Here is a 7515-nt window from a genome sequence, read left to right as displayed (position 1 = left end):
AGAATGAAATCGGAGGCATCATAGATGTCAGATCATAGGCTTTGAAATATTTAGAAAATAATGTCATAGCTAAGGAATATAAATAAGGTTCAAGAATTAGTTTATGTCACGACCCAACCCCGTAGGCCGTGACTAGTGCCCGAATTGGACACTCATGTCACTTGTTAACTATAATCATTTATAACTAGTATGTCATGAACTTATTTGTATAAAAAGGTATGGTGTTTTTTTAAAGCTGTCAAAATATTTTTTTTTGTATGTCGTAGGCACCTGTCTCCTGAATAATTAAAATTTTTAAACAACATATATATATTCCTACGCAAGCCGACAAGGCTGCCACGATATGCAACATACCAAACATACATATATATGCAAGCCGACAAGGCTGCCATTACGAATGGGTACGCCCCAAACATATGTCATAATCATAAAACGCGTCAACAACCATAAACAGACCCACACAAATGTCCACAGACCTCTAAGAGTAATGACCGTATCATATGGCGGGATAGGGCCTCGCCGTACCCAAATAAACTCATATGAATTCAACATAAGGGAGTTATACCACAAGCTAGGCTCCGGAACAAAGGAGCAGTCAAAATAGCTGAATAAGTGTCCTAAGCTGGCGGATCTCCGAAATGAACGTCTGTACCTGCGGGCATGAACGCAGCCCCCCAAAGAAAGGGGGTCAGTACGGAATATGTACTGAGCATGTAAAGCATGAAACATAGTGATAGACTCATACTGAGATAAGATGTATAGGACTCAATGCAACTAACAGAATTTCATAAAGACTTGCCTTTGAACATATTTCATCTGTATCATTCTCATATAAATGTCAATATAGTGTTTTGTAATCAAAGCTGCATAATCATTCTGTATATAACATGTATACGTGTCCCGGCCCTCTAGTGAGGGGCTCGGTAATTAAAATCATAGTATCATAAACATGCACATAGACGTGTCCCGGCCCTTTCGTAAGGGACTCGGTAATAAGGAATATATATGCCCTCCTAGCCACCATCTCCATATCATCATATCATCACATCATCATATCATCACATCATCATATCATCATATATATATATAACGTGTCCCGGCCCTCTAGTGAGGGACTCGGTGAATATAGTCATAGCATCATAAACATAAACATATACGTGTCCCGGCCCTTTAATGAGGGACTCGGTAATAATATAGTAGATGTGCGCACGAGAACGTGTCCTGGCCCGGGACTCAGTGAAGGATATAGCGATAAGCACGAGCAGAATAATAAGCAACCACATATATGAAATGCATCTTTTGAGACTCAATAGATAAGCAACTAACCAGCTCTAAAGTATTGGGATAATAATCATATTCAATTCTTTTCAACTCTCATTATAAGCCATAGCAAGGAACGTTTCAGCTTTCATGTACATGTATCAATTTTCATGATGTAGCTTTTGAAAATCAAGTATACTTCTATTCATGCCATTCTTTTAAGAGTAGGAACTTCTATACATCATTCATTAGTCAATCATGTAGTAGGCTCGTGACAATAGCATTAAGGAAATATAGAATCATAAGTCATGCATGGAACTAGAGAATAGAATTTACCCCAAGGTTCATATCATTTCATACTTACGTCTAGGACATGCCAAGAAAAGAAGGAATAAGCTTTACATACCTTTAGCGTTTAGTCGTATTATAACTTGTACTTGCTGCCCAAAAACACTTATCCTATATCAAGACATCAAGAGCTACAATTAGTCTACGAGGGAATTCAATACGTACTTTAACGTCAACAATCCCTTTCAAACATTTAGACGACGTTTCGTTCGCATTCAAATCAACTACATACAACCACCCCAACATCAATAATCATATGTTCAATACCAATCCGGACAGCCCACATAACATTCCAAATAGCCCACATTCACAACATTCCATAACGATTCACATACGGCTACTACATTCTCAAGTTACTCCTAATAATCCGTAGCCTTAACGTTTTCGTGTAACAACTTTACAACAACCCAAACAACGTAAATACAATATATATTCTTAACTATCATTAGTATTTCCAATTTAAAGAATACAACATGTCCAAAACAGTTCCTAACCACAACACGCCCAAAACAGTCCCTAACCAATCAACACGCCCAAAACAGTCCCTAACCAACAACATAAAGGTGCCCGGAATTCTTGCAAACGTTTACGAACATACCAAGAAAACCACATATGATTCTTACACATTATTTCATGTCTTCATTTCATATAATTTCAGTAAAATACGACCAGCAGTCACAAGATAAATATATCACCAAATTCGTACGCAAATAGCTACATTGTCGACACTAAAACCTTACAACGACAACAACATGTTTAATGACATTACTTTCATGATCCTTGGAACTGTTTTAGCATCATTTACATTCTTATAACAGCCCACAATTCATTCCAATTTCGACCTGAATCATTGCACTTCACTTTCACTAAACGTTCACAACAAGAATCAACACTCAACACATACAAATTCACCTCTAGCACTAAAACAGTCCACTGTTTTGGACTGCTTATATGCTTCAACATAATTCATTTCTTTAACACCTTAATTCACATATTCAACATGCACACAATACACCACAATGTCCATAACAACAACAATCAAAATGTGACACAAAACAGTCCACAAATTCCTCTAAAACAGCCCCCTCACACGGCTTCAACACAACTACAACAACTTCATGATTTTCATTCATTTATCCATACTACAACACATTCAACCCATTTCCAATACATGTACAAGAATATTAAGCATCATTTCACCTAAGTTTATAGCACACAGCCCACTTCAACTTCAACAACAACAGTCCCTAACTTACGATAACATCTAAGTCCATATATCGCTTGTATATCAACGTTTCCTCCATGTATACACCATATTAAACCTTTAATCCAAATTAATAACATGAGTAGGAGGTTGAAATTACCTTTAACAATCAGAATCTTCAAGAATCTTGTTCCTCTTTCCAGCTTCTTGCTTACAACACAAGGAAAACTTAGGCTACAACTTCTCTTTAACTAATATCATGTCAAGGGTCTAGGATTTAGCTTATATGATGGCTCAATTAGAAAGGGGGTTTGGGAGAGAAAATAAGGGTTCTTGGATCTGTTTAAGTCGTGTGAAGTGATATAGGGAAAAGTGGTGGCTTATATATTAAGTTTAATGGGCCTCATGGGCCGAAATATGAGTGTTTGGGTCGGGTCCAAACTTGCTGCCCTGCCAGCCCAAATTGAATCGTCCATATCTCCTTATCCCGATATCATTTTGATGAGTGGTTTGTTGCGTTGGAAACTAGACTCGATGAACTTAATTTTAGGCTTTTGAAACACCTTAAAACTCCTCATATGCTAGGAGATATGCCTCCTACAATATAGGCTAAAATCGGGTCCGAAATGTTTACTGAAGTTGTTCCGATTCATTTCGTTTAACTTCTAATCCTCTTCCAACCTCATGTAACCTCTTATACATACATATACACACTCATATACATACTCATAACATGATTTCAAATCCTTTAGGTTACCATGTCACCTCGGGATACTTAAGGCAACCATATATATAACGATATTCTTACTAACTCGACTAACTTTCCTTGAACCTTCATAACTCATTTTTTTCTTGTTTTACTTCAAGTAGCACGGATTATTATGGAGTGTAACAGTTTATCACTTCCATTTTCACATAGAATACTTAGCTTAGTAACCTTAGTCGTAGAATCGTTCCGGTAGTACTCATCATAGGCATATTCTCTTGTCTAACATTGTCATTATCATTATCATCATAGAAATATTCTCGCTAGAGTAGTCATAGTACTTATCATTTGGTAACGAAATCAGGATCAAAGGTTTCCTTTGGAATCAACCTCAAAGTAAGTCAAGCGGAACTATAAGGAAAATCCGGGAGCAACGGGCCCACCTCGGGCCGAGTGAGGTAGCGTATACGTTTTGCATATGTTACATGTCATGGCGTTACTTGTGAGGGTTTTAGGGTAGTCGGGTCCCATCTATTCAAGTACTAGGGGTTTAGGAGGTCTTTTCAACATTTCGCACACTTTATAGTTCAATTCTACTGAAGGAAAAAGGAGAAACTTTAGGTGCGGATTCCGGGGAATAGAGTTGTCCCCGAGGCTCGTACCCAACTTATTACGTCTAAGACATGCCATAGAAAGAAGGGTGAAGCCTTACATACCTCTTGCCGCTCCTTATGCTATCCCGAATTCAAGTCGCAAATCCGTCAAAATCTACAATTTGGTCACATTTACCAAATGTCAATTTAAGCATTTATAATTGAAATCTTAAGATAATACTTGGCTACCGAAATTCCGGCAGCATTTCCCCTGTAAATACTCCATCCCACCAAGTTCAACTTGGCCAATTTCAATCAACGACAATCCCGGGAATTCAACCCGGCCAAATTATCAACAACAATGCCAACAACCATACTAACAATTTCCATATTCAATCAAGGCTACATTATAACAACTCGATCAATTTACTGCCTCTTTCAAAACCTTCCAACTCCAATAATAACAACCTAATAATTCATATCTCAACAACATCACACTAACCACATTATCTTTCATGCATGCAAGAACCTTACATTCAATTTACATAACTTCTAAAACAAGTCTCCACCTACTACAACTTCACAAGATTAATATGCATTCATTAACAACATAGCATCCACCACACCACAACAACCAAAACATTAAATAAAATTGACTCATTTTCTTCCATATTACACTACAACCACACGGCCAACATCAAGCATACACACTACAACCTCTCCAAATTTATTCAAATTCCATTATCAACATAGTATCCACAACAATAACAACCAAATACTAGATAAATTATTTAAAACATAATTTCCACACACACACACATATACTACACCTCACGGCCACAACATGATTTCCTCTTCCATGAGTTTCATCCACTTTTAACATGCTACAACACACAAAATCATCCATAACATATAAGAAAGGATTGAACCTTACCTTTTTCTTCAATTCTTCACTTAGCTAAAAATTCCAACTTGCATGAATATGGATTCTTCTTGTTCCAAAGACTACTCCACCTTGCTAGGAACCCTTGAATTGGTAGGGAGTGATTTTTAAAGAATTTTTTGGAAATTTTCTTGGAAATTTTTACTATGGCCGAATGGCCCTTGAAGTTATCTCCTCCTCTTCTTTTCTCCACCACTCTTGAAATGTCTAGAAGATTATGGGGATTTTTAGAAGACTTTGTCTTCTTTTAATCCCTTAAGTTTTTAATTCCACATGGGCTTGGCCCATTAAGGAAAGTGGACGGCCAAAGAGGCCCAACACCAAGCCCATTTTTTTTTTTGAGTTCTAGAATTCATGAAAAAAAAATTATTTTCCAAATACCAAATTTGCCCTTCGTCTTCCTCCAAATTTCCACGAGTCATATTGCGAACTTCCTTTTATGCCCTTGACCTTTCTCAATATTTCCACTTCTAAATTCTTTATAAGCAACTCATATGCTTAGCAAAATAAAAGTAAGACCTTGCTTGTCATCTCCTCGCAATTACCTTGAATTATCCGATTGTTCGAAAGTGCGGGATATAACATCCTCCCCCCCTTTAGAACATTCGTCCTCGAATGTTAATCTGGCCTCATAGTGTATCATAATACTTCAGGGAGGTCTCCTTCGTAGACATCTCACATGTCGCTTAGGTCGCTGTTATGTCGTAAGTCCATTGAGTTAGCTCCGAACATTGGCCCTACGTTAATAGGTTCCCTTTTCCATTACTGCTATAGGGTTTCTAACCACTTCATACACTCTAGTTTACTTTAGGCTACCTAGTTTCACATTCGCCCTTTTTTCCCACATTTATGAAATTTTCAACATATTTCCCAGGGGTTCACCCATCCTGAGATTGCTCCCACCCTAGCACGCTTAACCTTGAAACTCTGGTGCATTTTAATACGTGAACGCTGGTGTAATTTTACCAACTGCCCCATACGGCCTTTGTCACATTATTTAAAGTAAGTCGGGGTTCTAACAGCTCCCAAAACGTCCTCACGGCGGGTCCTGCTCCTATCTTCACTTTCCTGACCATACAACTACCATATTGCCTCTGCTTAACTCTTCGCTATTTACTCCTATCCATACATACGACTATATTTTACCAGGGTTTCTAAATTCACACTGGTGGCGGGGACATCTCAGTCACCATTACTTATAACCGCTAAATCTTTGACCCCTTTTTGAATTTCTACCTGCCGCTATTAATTAGTATTCCTGCAGAGGTTACGTATACATAGAAAGTTTCAAGAAAATCTCACATACCTGCAGCCGATCCATCTTGAGCCTGGCCCGGGGAGCTACCGTGTGAAGTATGTTCTTCATTCTCGTCGGCCTGCTCATCGCTCGTATGCCCCTCGTCATTTCTCACATCTGAATCCGAAGAGTATAAATAATCCGACGATTCCTGGTTCTCTGATGGCCGGAACAAGGAACAGGAGAAATCCGTAGCACTCTCAGAGTTGGCCGGACTGGCACGGTCCTCCATCACGGGGGTAACTGGCGTACCCACGGAAGCCTCCTCATCCGTCATCCCAGAAGAGTGCTCTGACGGGTCTGTGCCATAACTACCCTCCTCCCTGGAGGTAAGAAGCTCTGGGGGAGTCATCATCGAATCCTCTGAGGGATCTGTATCATAGCCACTGTCTGTGGAGTCCCCTGCTCTAGGGGTCAGAATCTCGGGAGGAATTGTTGCCGGGTCGTCCGACGGATCCGTATCGTAGTTGTCCTCCGCGGGATCCTCTGCTCTGGGAGTCTGGAACTCTGGGGGAATTGTGGCTGGGTCCTCTGACGGGTCTGACTCAATCGAATAGCCGAGACTCCCCCTACTCGGCTCTAGAGATACTCTAGGGGCCTTACTAGTGCCCCCATCATCTGAAGTTGATCTCTTCATCGACAGTACTGAAACCATAGCATAGGATTAGGAAAGGAATATGGAAACCTGGTAGCATAGCTCTATCGCACGATCTTAGAATACAAAGAAGGTCATATTTCCTAAATGCCCTGTAGCCTCCTGTCTATAAGTGTGGCGCGCTACACACCCATAAACAAGACTCTACTGGACACGGCTCGTAGACAAACTCCTAGGACCGAACTGCTCTGATACCACTTCTGTCACGACCCGACTAGGGGCCGTGACGAGTACCCGATACTTGTACCGAGCACCCCTTATCTATCATTTACCTTTACCTCTTAGCAAGCCACATGAACAGTGTCGCATATATTCTTTTTTTTGCACATTAACATCAGCAGCGTCATTATGAACACAGTCTAGTAAACTTCGCTATCACTTCATACAGCAACGTTAAGATGCCAAAATGCCACATATCTAACTGTACATAACCGACTGTACGTATCTGTCTACGAGCCTCTAGACATAGTACACTTATACATAGAAAGGGCCGAGTACTGTCGTGCCCG

The 7515-nt window shown here is 39.7% G+C and overlaps 1 long non-coding RNA gene across 1 annotated transcript; it reads right to left on the bottom strand.

The window, feature by feature from the left end:
- Positions 1 to 317: 317 nt before the first annotated feature.
- LOC132642519 (uncharacterized) lies at positions 318 to 3243 on the bottom strand. The gene is made up of 3 exons (XR_009583216.1): positions 2973 to 3243; positions 1667 to 1719; positions 318 to 652 (listed from the first exon to the last, which is right to left on the bottom strand). It is a non-coding gene; the product is annotated as an uncharacterized LOC132642519 (long non-coding RNA).
- Between the last annotated feature and the right edge of the window lie 4272 nt (positions 3244 to 7515).

This window comes from Lycium barbarum, chromosome 5 (genome assembly GCF_019175385.1).
Source record: "Lycium barbarum isolate Lr01 chromosome 5, ASM1917538v2, whole genome shotgun sequence".
Classification (NCBI taxonomy): Eukaryota; Viridiplantae; Streptophyta; class Magnoliopsida; order Solanales; family Solanaceae; genus Lycium; species Lycium barbarum.
Note: the sequence above shows the minus strand (reverse complement) of the source record. Positions and strands in the feature narration are given on the sequence as shown.